General features: G+C 42.1%; 1 long non-coding RNA gene and 1 pseudogene across 1 annotated transcript in view; both read left to right on the forward strand.

Annotated features, from left to right (window-relative positions):
• The window catches only part of LOC117560478, a 2,623-nt gene extending 772 nt beyond the window's left edge, over positions 1-1,851 (forward strand). The window contains exon 3 of the long non-coding RNA XR_004571167.1: positions 1,644-1,851. This is a non-coding gene — a long non-coding RNA (uncharacterized LOC117560478). The remainder of the gene's footprint in view (positions 1-1,643) is intronic.
• Positions 1,852-8,892: 7,041 nt separating this feature from the next.
• LOC117560479 lies at positions 8,893-11,044 on the forward strand (annotated as a pseudogene).
• Positions 11,045-14,137: the final 3,093 nt, after the last annotated feature.

Here is a 14,137-nt window from a genome sequence, read left to right on the forward strand (position 1 = left end):
AACGGGCCCCCGGGGCTGAATTATTAAAGACCGTGGTACCGTTAAGGTCCAACGTTATCGATCTTTTTATCGGTACTGGAGACATTAAAAAAATAGATGTCATATGTATTATTGCTACATAAACATTATATCGCAGTCTTAGTGTTGCCAACTCCTTTTCTAATATGCAATAAGACTACAAAATGTGTCTATACGTATTTTCGATTTTAACAATCCAGACGAGAGATCTCTCCCCTGTCGGTGGGGGTGGGGCAGTTTGCAGTACACACCCACCACACGCACACGCGCACACACCACACACACACACACACAACTAAGCGCCCTGAGGTGTGGATATGTTACCCGTCTTGAGCATGGATGTATAATAAGAACTGGAGGCGGGGTCTCGTTCCTATGAGAGCTGCTCATTGGCGCAGGAAGTCAAAATGGCCCAACTTTTGAGAGCGAAACGTCACAGATTACCCGTCATGCCTGGCTGTCAGAGCAGAAGAACCCGTGGCCGTTTCTCAATCTCGAGGATGCTGGCTTGATAGTCGCGTACTTTCAAGTCACTTCCTTCAGAAACGAAGCAAGTATACTTCCAAGCCACGGGCCGTTTCTTCAATCGCGAGGAAACTGGCTTCCAAGCCAATATTTCAAGGATACTACGTCATCGAGTGCCGCCGAAGGACTGTTCCAATCTCCAGCATACTTGGAATTCCACCGAGGCCGCGTCCTTGGTTTGGGGGTAATTTCGAGGCTGCACATGGGTAGACTTCGCGTCCTTCAAATCCCCACAATGCTTTGCGCACGGACCAATTTCCCCAAATCTGTGGAGGAAAATGTAAGGCGGGTCCTCTCATATGACGCACACCTGCACACTTGCTAGCCTGTTCCACTCTTCGTTTTCCGAATGCCAGGAAGGATTCTTGCCTCGCTTCTGAAGCAAGTGACTCGAAAGACATGTGCTACCAAGCAAGCATCCTCGCGATTGAGAAACGGCCGCGGCTTCGGAAAACGAAGAAGAATGGAACAGGCTAACAAGTGTGCCACTCTCTCTAACGGTTTCAACATAAACTTTACCGAAAATAAATACCCCACGATGTCTAATTATGAACTTGCTTTACTTTCACGGAACACATTTTGGTGATAACAAACAAATGTAACAAAGCAACACATGTTCTACGCCACTACATAATTACTTTTAAATGTGTGCTGCGTCGGTTCAGCAATTCTCCGCAAGGGTTTTTGAAATTGGTCCGTGCGCAAAGCATTGTGGGGATTTTAAGGACGCGAAGTCTACCCATGTGCAGCCTTGAAATTTCCCCCAAACCAAGGACGCGGCCTCTGTGGAATTCCAAGTATGCTGGAGATTGGAACAGTACTTCGGCGGCACTCGATGACGTAGCATCCTTGAAATATTGGCTTGGAAGCCAGAATCCTCGAGATTGAGAAACGGCCCGTATGGGTGCACAGAGCATGCACCCCTTAAGCCCTGCCTCCTGTCATTAAGCCCCACCCCCGAGCTCCCACTCTTGGCTCACTAGAATGAATGAGAGAGAAAATAAATCTAGATTAGGCTTTTAGTGCATTTTACAACTTTAAGGAGCGAATGATTCTATTTTAGACGATTTTGATACTCTGATCTTTTCATTTATTTTCAGTTTGCTTCAAGCAGTGGCTGTACCAGAAAGACGTGGAGGACCAAGAAATGTTGGCCAGATTGGCAAAGACCGGAAGATACATAACAGAGAAGATAATGGATATTAACATGAAAAAGAAAAAAAATACGTAATAATTTTGGAGAAACCAGCTCGAGTGCACTAGAATTTGAAAATACACAGCCGGAAAAAATCTGTTACTTCCTTACAGAGCCCCTCCTCCAACACACACGAACGCGCACATGACCAATGAGGGCACGAGATAAGTTTGTGCACAGATGGAAGGCTGACAGGCAGGTAGGCCATCCAGTTATTTTAGCCGGGCCGGCTAAAATGATTGGTCGTGCTTTTTACAGTACTACGGCTTCCACAGATGAAATTTTGTTATGGATTTTTTTTGTCAAAGCACTTAAGATATTCATTGCTATCGAGATGTTAAGAGCATTCCATGGAATATAACAAAGTGTATCTCGAGCCGGTTTCTCAAACTTACCTACCCCACTTTTAACATTTTTTAATAATTTCTTTGTTGCTATTTCAATTTTGAATTATATATTTATTTAGATGTAGGTTTTTTTTGTAATATACACACGGGAATGCTGGTCTACAGGTGCTAATCAACCTGGATCTAAGCAATATACACACACAACCCTATACTAACACAGAACCCGACGATACGCTGCTAATCAGTGTAGCTGACACAGAATACACACGGCTAAACAGTCTCAGAAGTCACAGAACGAAGGCAGTATCACAAGGAGAGGCTTGAGGCGTCTGTCACACAATACAGAGCCTCCGAATGCCTCCCATTATATCTGTGCCCAGCCTTTATACTCCTCCCCCGGATGACGTGGCAGAAGCGGGCAGGGCTTGGGTGACGTCTGTCCAATCCCCGCGGATGTTGCGAGGTCGAGACGGCCACTGACAGCATAGGAACTGCACAGCTCATTTGCGCACACACACACACACACACACACACACACACACACACACACACACACACACACACACACACACACACACACAGAGTTAAGGGCACAAGGTAGCAGCGGCTGTAACAATTATTATATTGTTAATGTATAATTTATTAAATAAAAATACTGTTATGAACACTATACAATGTCTTTATTTTGATAGTTACCAGAATACATTGTGTATTTAATACTAACATAAGCTGGTGATAGATACATAGAGTTATCCAGTGTGTCCTGTGTTGTTGGCAGCTCTCGGAAAACAGAAAAAGATATGGAAATGCTAGCTGTTTCAACTTCAAGTGTACAACAGATAACAAACTAACATTGCCATCCCTAGAACCCCGCTGCTAGTATGAGGTCCAGAATCCTCAGATGTATATCAGTCGAGCATAACCTGAACATTAAACGGAAGGCGGTTTGGAAAAGTGGCTGAAAACGGTTTTGCAGGGTATGTTTTTTTTCCTGGTCTATTCTTTTCTAAATAGCACTTTTGGACATCACAACATCCACATTTACACAAAGTGTGCTTGCAACTTGATGCTTATGCTTCAAAAGTATTGCTCTGGTTGTCTTTTAAAAGACTCCCCCCATCTGCTTCACTAGAGCACCTTTCTGCAGCTTCTGTGTAGTTTCAAGAACGCTTCCTGACTCACTGTAGTACTAGTATTCTCAGCTTTGTTTATGTTTCTCTTTCAACTTCTTCATCATATGCTTGAGCTTATAATTCTGTGTTTTTTTTTTTTAATGAAGGTTTACTGAGTTGTCTGGAAATGATGCTAAGTAAAACCTTATATATATATATATATATATATATATATATATATATACAGTCTATGAGTTAAACCTGGAAGCTCTGAAGATCTAAATACAGGGGTAAGAAATGACATTGAAACAACTTCAATGGTATATTCTCCCGGGAAAGCTTCACAAACTAGGAAAAGTTCTAAAAAGTGTCTGTGTATTGTGGCACATACAGATTTCTGCAACAGGAACTAAAGGCAGAAGCAAATAAGGACCAACCTATAAGAGGTGTGTGTCTGTTGTCCACCAGGGGGCAGAGTTTAGCCGCCCTTTGAGACTGCTGTTTAGCTTTAGAAGAAGAAGAATTCAGTTTCCACTCTGTCGTACACACACACGCGTTTTTATACAGGTACTTTAGTGGTCTAAACTGTAGTAAAGCTTGTTTTTAATTACATTTAAAATACATTAATTGAAGTTTGATTAAGGTTACAGACTGATAAAACTGAAATCTGCATAATGAAATAGTTGTGTGCCAATGTTATAGCCAGGACTTACATTTCCAGCAAGACACATACAACTGTAAATAATTAAAGGGTACAATGATTGACAGGGCACTTAATCCAATCATAGAATTCAGGATTGTGGTCAGTCACTGCAAAGACAAATATGGTCTAAAGTTCCAAGAAGAAATTCTTTCGGGCAGTTTTTTTGGACATAGACTGAGACAAACAGATCTAAATATTTGCTAATCTTGATTTCATTTGAAATGGCGTGCAAATACAGACGGATTAGACTGTTTGTGTGTTACCACGTGAGGAAATGATGCCACTCATCAGGGCTGCTAAATCAGAAACAGCTCAATCTCAAGGAAAGGGTTTTCTTCAGTGTTTTCCCAAGTCAAGTTTCGGGGTAAAAATGGGACAAATCTGCCACACTGAGGCGCTTTGTGGCCTTGAGAACAGCTTCACCCTCTTCAAACCAGTCACAGCCGGAGCCCCAAACGAAGAAGATTAATGTTTTGCACATGGATGATTGGCAGCTATTTATTTGAGAACCAATTCCAATGTGCTCTTTCAGTGCAGGACTTTGAGGTCCTGGGATATTTTGGAAATCTGTCTGTGTTTAATTAGGCTCTTAATATAAACACTGTCCACGTCACACTGAAGGGCCCGCAAAACAATTTCATACCCGATCCCTCAGGAGAGAAACTTCATAAGTAGAGACCACAAACTGATGTGAGGTCACCAGTAAAAATATAGAGGTAAAATACTCTGCGTCCTTTTTTTGTTATGGATACCGTATGTAATTGTGGACTTTAATGAGCTTTAATTAGCTCATTAATCAAAGTGTCCTCCTCTCTTCCCTGTTATTGCTGCTGTAAGTGCATGTGCTGCAATGTGGCAGCAGAGGGCGCTGTGGTACTGTTTAAAGGCAGCTAGTGTGATACAATGACTTACAAGCTCGTGACACTCATGGATGATGACGACGATAATGATGTTGATGATAATGATGATGCCTACAAATAAATAAAACAATGTTAAATTGTTTTATATTTACAGTAATATTGTATAACTGCTACATGGAGTGCTAGATTTCATGTCCAAGAAATGCAACATTTAGACCTTTTTCTCAAGCCATGTGCCTGGTCAATCAATCAATCAATCAATGTTTATTTATATAGCCCAATATCACAAATGTTACATTTGTCTCAGTAGACTTCACAATTTGTACACAAATATCAGTATGACAATACGACACCCTCTGTCCTTAGACCCTCACATCGTACAAGGAAAAACTTCCGGAGAAAACCCACAGTTTAAAGGGGAACATGGGAGAAACCTCAGGGAGAGCAACAGAGGAGGGATCCCTCTCCCAGGACGGACAGACGTGCAATAGATGCCGTGTGTAAATTGAAAAGATAATACATTTGCAACATAGGTAGTCCAAATGTTTGGAAATGCATGTGTCTATAATAGGAAGATGAATCCACAAGGATATCCATCCAGGACCACAGCCACGACTCAAGATCCAGGGCTCGCGATGCAGGACACAGGACCGCAGGATCATGCATGACTCCGGATCCCGGCGTATATAGACACCAAAAAGAAAGACATTTGGGGAAGCTGGGTTAATCGGAACATGAGAGTACACAGGTATAGACAGAGAGAAGGAAGATGTCCCCCGACAAACTAAGCCTATATCAGCAGAACTAGGGGCTGAATCTAATCAGCCCTAACTATAAGCTTTATCAAAAAGGAAGGTCTTAAGCGCACTCTTAAAAACGGATAGGGTGTCTGCCGCCCGAACACAAACTGGAAGCTGATTCCACAAATGTGGAGCTTGATAAGAAAAGGCTCTGGCTCCCATTGTACTTTTAGAGACTCTAGGAACAACCAACAACCCTGCATTCTTGGAACGCAATGCCCTAGTAGGACAGTAGGGTATAATGAGTTCGGCGCGTCCACCGACTCCAGAGGGTTAAGGTAAGATAATGGTCGACTTTTGCTAAAGACCCAAATGTATACCTCACGCATTAACTTTAACACCTTGACATCCAAGTTGTTTCTTGGGACAACCTTTTGTGTTGTATAAGGCTTCAATGCACAGATCCTGTATTTGCTCTCTTTGTCTCACCAAATGTAAAACTAGTATAATTGTCAGTCTTCAGTTTGTGAAAAGCATCTTAAAAAAAGTGATGCGTTTCAAATGTCAGATCATCACTAAAGTCTCAAAATCTATTTTCATGATATCAAATTCCATCGGTTTTTTGTTTGAATTTTTAGAATAAACCATTTATAAATTGAAAACTTTGCCTGTAGAGATATATTACATATTTAACACCCAGATGTCCTGTAGACAAGGCTTCACAATACAAAGCATAGCAAAAAGTGGTTATGCTTTTGTGAGTATAGTGAGTAAGATAAGTCAGCCTAAGATAAGATCAGAATGCAAGTATTTTAGTGTACTTTTCGTTTCCACTTTTGGTTTAATTTCATGCTAATTTTTTTCAAGTCTTTCTTCCAACACTGGTCAATACAGTCGATAGTAAACAATACATTAAAAGTGCCAATCTGTGATGACGAGGTGCATCCATCATGTACTTCCATTGCCTGCCCACTGGGTGGCAGGAGTGTGTCGTACATTAAGAGAGGGACTACTACACAAACCTTCAGCTTTTCTCTCAAGCAGGAACTTCTGTCCAATACAATTATGATTAAATTCTCATAACCATTCATTCTTAGGAAACTCACATGACTGTTACATTATCAAAATATTCACACGTTGGATTCGGTGTGTTATTTAATCCAATATTTTATCTCAGGAAGTGGTTGGTTTTCATTGGAATCTCTTCAATGACAGTTGGATGGGAGTGCTTCAGATATGAACGGGTTTGTAGGCTACTCTAACAAATGCCAGGATTCATTAATAATAAAATAAATGTATCGTTGTAAAAAATATGTTATCACACACGAGTTCAACGTCGAATGAGCCCACCACCTGGGGTCCAGTTCCATGCAGGTTCCCCCCATCCATGCACCCCGATGGTGCTGAGGAGCGGGCCGCCCTCCGCGGGTCAGCAGGGGTCACTGGTGGTCCGTGTGGCCGGGACTGAGGGCTCACCTCCCGGACTTATAGGTGACAGGCCGCTCTGCATTTGCTTCCTCGTGAGATCCTGATAACACATGCTAATCACAGAACAAAGAGCAAAATGAAAACACAAAAGTGACACAAACGTGAGAAATGAACTCTTCACACAGATTATCACTGTTTGCTCGGGGTTGATGGTTATTTTCTCTTGTCATTTAAATTACATTTCTGCAAATCAATCAGGATAAAGAAAATATAAAGAAAGTGATTTAGCTAAACTTGTTGCATGGGCCTGAACTCTTGATAAATATTTCCATGGGCTTCTCAGATTATTTGAATACCATTTAACTGCATGTTTTCTTCCCAAATCAATCAAAAAGCAGAACTAAAACAGTATCCTCAAAATGACCAGACAGGTCTATGCTGTTTCTTTTCTACGCCACAGCTGTAAGTAGTCAGGTCCAATAAAGACATGTAGGAATTATTTTCGTTTTTAATATATTCTGGAATTTAAAAAATACTTAGTTGGATTTCTTAAACTTGAATGCATAAAAACCTTAAATAAAAGATTTCATTTTTAGGTTTCATAAACCTATTAAAAACATTGTGGGGCTATTGGATTTGTAACGAATTATACATTTGGCAATATGCTACTTTTTATAACTATATGTGACACGAGATATAAAAACCACCATGCTAAAACAGAACCTTGGATTGAGAAATCAAAATGTTTCAAATAAAGCCACATGCTGGGCTGCTTTAAACTTTAAAAAATGATACAACGTTTAAAAACGTTTTCTTTTTATGATACATTTTTAGACCCAATGTGAAAAAATACAAACCTTAGAAGCACTGAAAAGCAGCAAAAGTATACTCTTTATTAAAAAAGCACATGGCACATATAAAAAAGAAAAGAAAAAGAACAAAATATATTTTAGGATGGATATAAAATAATGGTGTTTTTTTAATGCATTTTAAACGCATATTTACGCGATTTTTTTGATAATACAAATACAGAAGAATATCGATGTTTAATCCCTGTCAGTCTCCCTTAATCGCCACCATCGTTGAAATGTTTTTAAACGATTATTTCCATCATGCTGCTGTTGTTTTTAGGCTTTGCAAGCAACACACCGAAACACCACTTTAGGAGCCAGAAGGCTGTGTTAACCACCATTCCAGTGTGAATGACATTTGGAGGTCTTCATCTTAAAAAAAAATCCCACCTCGGTCTCAGCAGCCGCTCGCACCCAGGGGACCCTTTTCTCACCCAAACTCGACCAAATGATCTTCATTTAAACCTTTAATTAGTTTCCACACACCGCCCACCGGCGCGTCGGGGTGCAGGAGGGAGCTCACACCCTTTCATGTCCGTCTGTTTATTCAGAGGCTCAACCACAGGCAGCTGAGGAGAGATTCTCACAGACAGCAGCCTCATTAGTATCAACTCGTTTTGCATTCCTAATCGCTAATACATTTGGTCTAATTAGAGGTTTACGCATCAGAAAATACGTTAATAAGATACAGCTGAAGGGGAGATTTTGGAAAGGGCCTTTCATTTCCGGGCCTGGGGCTGAAATGATCCTGATGAAACCAAATATCAGCCGTTTTGGATCAATTCCACTTTTACGCGGATTTTGGATAATTCTGAGATATAGAGCAGGATACACCGATTTGGCCCACAATAAACTTACATAATCGTTTCGAAAATAAAGAAAAAAGTATGTTTATACCTCGCAATATATTGTATTAATAGAAAAATAATAAATGTCTCGCATTTTGCGTCATTAAGGGAATTTCTTGCCATTTTAGGTGCACCCTTAACATAATTTTCAATAACTCCTGAGGATAGAAGGGGGGGGAGGAGGAGGAGGGGTGTAGTAACTTTTGTCGCATGCAGCTTTTCCAACAGGTTCCTTTCGTCCTCCAATTGGATGATGGAGCAAACATTCGGGGAGGAGCAGCCCTAGAATGTGAAGGCTGAAAAAAACTCCCTTGCTGTGTAGACTCACGCTCCTCCAGCCTCACTTTAGCCTCCTCACTCTCCCCAATGTTCACTGCGGCATTGTGCACTCTCTCCGATTTATCGTGGTGAGTTGTGGCTTAACAGAGGACTAGACGACTCGGAAAGAAGATAAAACAGAATCGGAGCATACGCAGAAAGTTGTGAGAGTTTTTGCAGGGACACAGTTTGGGGAGCTTTTACGCATTGTGCAGGATGCAGGCGCGCTACTCCGTCTCCAGCCCCAACTCTTTGGGAGTTGTGCCCTACATCAGCAGCGACCAGAACTACTACCGGACCGGCGGTGGTTACAACCGGGATGCCAGCACCCATGAGCATGTACTCCCATGCGGCACACGACCAGTACCCGGCCAGCATGGCCCGGGCGTACGGGCCGTACACCCCCCAGCACCAGCCGAAGGACATGGTCAAACCCCCATACAGCTACATCGCTCTCATCACCATGGCCATCCAGAACTCAGCAGAGAAAAAGATCACCCTGAACGGGATTTATCAGTTTATCATGGAGAGGTTCCCCTTCTCTACCGGGACAACAGCAGGCTGGCAGAACAGCATCAGGCACAATCTGTCTCTCAATGAGTGCTTTGTCAAAGTGCCCCGGGACGATAAGAAGCCCGGTAAGGGCAGCTACTGGACTCTTGATCCGGACTCATACAACATGTTTGAGAACGGCAGCTTCCTACGGCGCAGGAGGAGGTTCAAAAAGAAGGACGTGCAGAAGGACAAGGACGACAGGCAGGGCAAGGATCCCCACACCCCGGGCCATGAGCAGGATCCATCGGTGCCGGGTTCTCAGCCGGTGCGGATCCAGGACATAAAGACGGAGAACGGGACCTCCACGCCGCCGCAGGCCGCGTCCCCGGCCCTGAGCACTGTAGCGAAGATCGAGAGCCCCGACAGCAGCAGCAGCATGTCCTCAGGCAGCCCGCACAGCGTGCCCTCCACCCGGTCCCTCAGCATGGATGGACCCGAGCACCACCAACACCACGGCCAGGCCCCGGCGCAGGGCTTCAGCGTGGATAACATCATGACCACCCTGCGGGGGTCTCCGCAGGCCGAGCTCTCCCCGCCACTCATCGCCCTCCTCTCGGACAGGTATCACCCCCCTCACTGTCGCTGAACTATTCCCCCAACCAGACATCTGCGTACGGCTCGACGGCCTGCAACCAGAATAACATCTCCTCCAACGCTAACGCCACCTATCACTGCAACATGCAGGCCATGAGCCTGTACGCGGGGGACAGATCCTCCGGGGGACACCTGGCCCCGTCCTCCACGGTGGAGGAGGCTCTGCCCGACTATTGCATCACCACGACCAGCGCGACCCCGCTCGGACACGGAAACCTGAGCCAGGGCCAGGACGGCCACCACGCGCACCAGGGAAGGCTCCCGTCCTGGTACGGGGACCTGAGCCACCTGAGCCCGGGGTATCCGGCGCAGCAGCAGAACTTCCACTCTGTGCGGGAGATGTTCGAGTCCCAGCGGATCGGGCTGAACGGCTCCCCGGTGAACGGGAATAGTAGCTGTCAAATGGCGTTCCCGTCCGGACAGTCCATCTACCGCACCTCAGGAGCTTTTGTTTATGACTGCAGCAAGTTCTGAAAGCCAAAGTATGTCTTTTAAATTAATAACTCTAATATATGTTTTATATTTTTTTGTACTTTTGGTCTTTCACTCACACTCCGAACGGACATAAGAGATACAGAGACTTTTTCTCTCGAGGCGTGTGTAACACCGAAACACGTAAGTGTCCTTCCCTCTCACTTTCAGAACTGTTTATAAAGATGGCTCGAGTACCAGCTTCTGTGACCATAGACTGTAAATTATAACCTAATATAGTAATTTATTTTTTAGAAAAAGGGAGTGGTTGGATATTGAGGACCAAACACTTTTACATTTTTCCAGTTTTCATATTGCTGCCTTTATTCGTCCCAGTTCTTGTATAGAAATAGAGACTTTGGGACTGTGTAGTATTCTGGCTTCGCCTATTTTATTCATTTTGTCTTATTTGTTTAAAAAACTATTTTGAAGGCATTACATTTTGTTTGTTTAATAAAGTGCCATCGATTTGATCCTAATCTGAGTGATTTATTAGCAGTGGTAAGAGAGTGTTTATTTTTAATAACACTCAAAATATATAATAGAGCTCAAAATGCGTTTTGGGGTGTAAAATATTTATAATGGGCTGAATACTCTAAAAGGGTGGCCACTGAGATCAGTATTTATTTTATTATTGTTTTTTTTTTTATTAGAAAATATGAAAGGAGCGTGTAGTGAATCCACATTATTTAGATTTCCTTGTGAAAAAAACAACAATAATTAATGTTCATATGAACTTTGGTTCAATGCCTTTTTAATAAAAATGGGGCCTATATCAGGGGTCTGTGGCCCTCCAGAGGCCAATGTAACTGTACAGGCGAGGTTACTTATCTAAACGTTAAGAAAGACTAGTGTTTACTTTGACTTGCAGAATAAAAGCTGACCTGCAGGTTTTATATTTTCAACGCTCATGTATAAATGCAGCCGGTAAATAAATACACGTGTGGCAGCAGCAGCTCTGCAGTGCGGTTTGAACTCACTGAAGGCCTTGTTAGCTAAATAAATCTGTCATTACAAACCGAGCAGGCTGTTTGTGACGGATGGTGATGGGAGGTTTTGGGATTAAAATATACTATGGATGTTTTTAGGGGGTGCATTTTGCTGCAGAACCTAAACGTCCTGCAGATGCATGATTGGTACGGTCTGATTGATATGATGTGTGGTAGAGCCTGCTTTACAGTTTGTGTCCTGCAGACTTATGAATGAACTTATTGCTGCTGTCAGATGTTTATTTATTTCAGTAGTGCTCTGATGACGTGGGGCAACCCAAGCAAAAAGGCCCAGTTTCTTATGGAGATCAGATTAGAATAAATATCTATATAAATATAGATATTTATATATATCTATAGGCCTATATATATATATATATATATATATATATATATATATATATATAAGGTGCAGATCCACATGGCAGCTGGCATGTTCATTTATTATTTCGAAATCAATATTAAGAAAACAATTATTTTAGACTAAAATAAATATTATTATTAATAATAAGTGAATAGACAACAAAATTAGGTTGAAAATATTAATATTAGAATAGATTGAACTAAACACGCAAAAATAATAGGTATAATAGGTGACGTAAATTAAATTATGATAAAACGTAGGCTATGCTGATTCAATTAAAAACATAACCAAACATAATACAAATAAGAAACATTAATAAATACATTTAAATTATAAAACCGTAGAATATCATGTGGTTTCCAGGTTGGACAATGTTAATGTGTTAACTAATAATAACGTTATTTTATGTTGTGTTGTATCTGCTCAGTGCAGCAGCCTGCAGGAGCTGATGATGAGACATTTTCACTCTCTGGCGTGAAAAAAAGCCCCTCTGGACTCGGAGCAGTGTGTTCGTGTGTGTGTGTGTGTGTGTGTGTGTGTGTGTGTGTGTGTGTGTGTGTGTGTGTGTGTGTGTGTGTGTGTGTGTGTGTGTGTGTGTGTGTGTGTGTGTGTGTGTGTGAAAGCTTAAACGTGACTGTCAATTTCAGGCCTGCGTGGATGACATTTAATGAGTCAGTGAAACTAAGAATTCCAGCGCGCAAACGCTCCCCAGGGCCAGCAGTCAGATGAGTCAAAGCCATAAAGCTAACGTAAACAATGAGCTATTGGCTCCACATGCTGCACTTTCCACAGGGAGGATTAACGCGAGTTTAACTGCATAATTGACATACAAAATCACTCCATATCATGCACAGAAAGCCTCATAATAATACAAAAATAGATTATTGCTTCAAAACAAACGTCTTTCTGTGATTGATGCAGCACTCAAAAGACAGGAAGGCAAAAGCAGTCTCACGACTGAGAATAATTGTTCATTGTGACAAGACAGGAGGAGGTGATGGAGGTCAATGGAGAGGATGTCAACAATGCACTTTAGGAAAGGACGGTGAGAAGCCTGCAGTAAAGGCTGTCACTGCCTTATCTGAAGACCCCCCCCCCTCACTGGTGTGTTGGTGGGGCAGTCTCAGGCCTCAGGATAAAAAGAGTCCCAGAACAGGAGAGGATGGATATACACGCCGCCAATACGCGTAAAAAGCGCACTAAAAACGCATTCAATGCATAATAAAGGATATGTTATTGCGCCATGTTGTGTTTGCGGCATTTTAATATTCGGGTAATTGACATCAGTCTATAATATACATCGCCTCAAGGCGGGATCACAGTTGTGTATGAGCCTGCAGATGTCCTGTTAGGGGAATTCCCCGATATAACATTCAAGAGAATGCTATATCGAGTTTAGAAGCAATATGAGAGCTAACATCTCATGTATTGCATGTATGTCAGATAGGAAAATATAGAGTGGATTCACTGAGGGACTATTTTATTGCGCAGTAACTATTCCGAATTTTAAAACTATTTGTTCACCGAAGTTTTCAGTTGAAGTATACGTATACAAATCCCTAGTATGCATGGAGGTTTTTTACATTCAAAATCGTAAGGAAATGGAAACAGTAAATGCAATATTTAAACGAGACAAATGCGTTTTATTTAAAAAACTTTGCAAGAATTATAGTTTACAGTAATACCAACATATTGGATTGCAGGGATGTATCATTAAATCCAGAAGCGAATAGGACGTTCAAAAAAGATTATATTTAGGCCCAGTTTTAATACTCACACTATTCTGTGTGATGTGTGTAAATGATACATGGATTGTACTTATATAGCGCTTTATCCAGTCTTTAAGACCCCTCAAAGCGCTTTACATACTACATGTCGTTCACCCATTCACACACATTCATACAGAGCAGTGTATGTTACTCTAGGAACTAACATTCACACACCGTTGGCCATGCCATCGGGAGCAACTCAGGGTTATATCTTGCCCAAGGATACATCGACATGTTGACTGCATGGGCTGGGATCGAACCACAACCTTCTGGTTGAAAGACGACCGCACTCCCTCGCAGCCCCTGTATGAGTTATATCTCGGTGTGCTGTCTTTAATCATGCATTATTCTGACACCATCCAAGATTACATTCTGAGTTTTCTGCCTCAAATGTTGCTTTTCGAGTTTTCCCAAAAATATGAAGCCCTGATAAACTAACTACTTGTTCTA

Source organism: Gymnodraco acuticeps, unplaced genomic scaffold (assembly GCF_902827175.1).
Source record: "Gymnodraco acuticeps unplaced genomic scaffold, fGymAcu1.1, whole genome shotgun sequence".
Lineage (NCBI taxonomy): Eukaryota > Metazoa > Chordata > Actinopteri > Perciformes > Bathydraconidae > Gymnodraco > Gymnodraco acuticeps.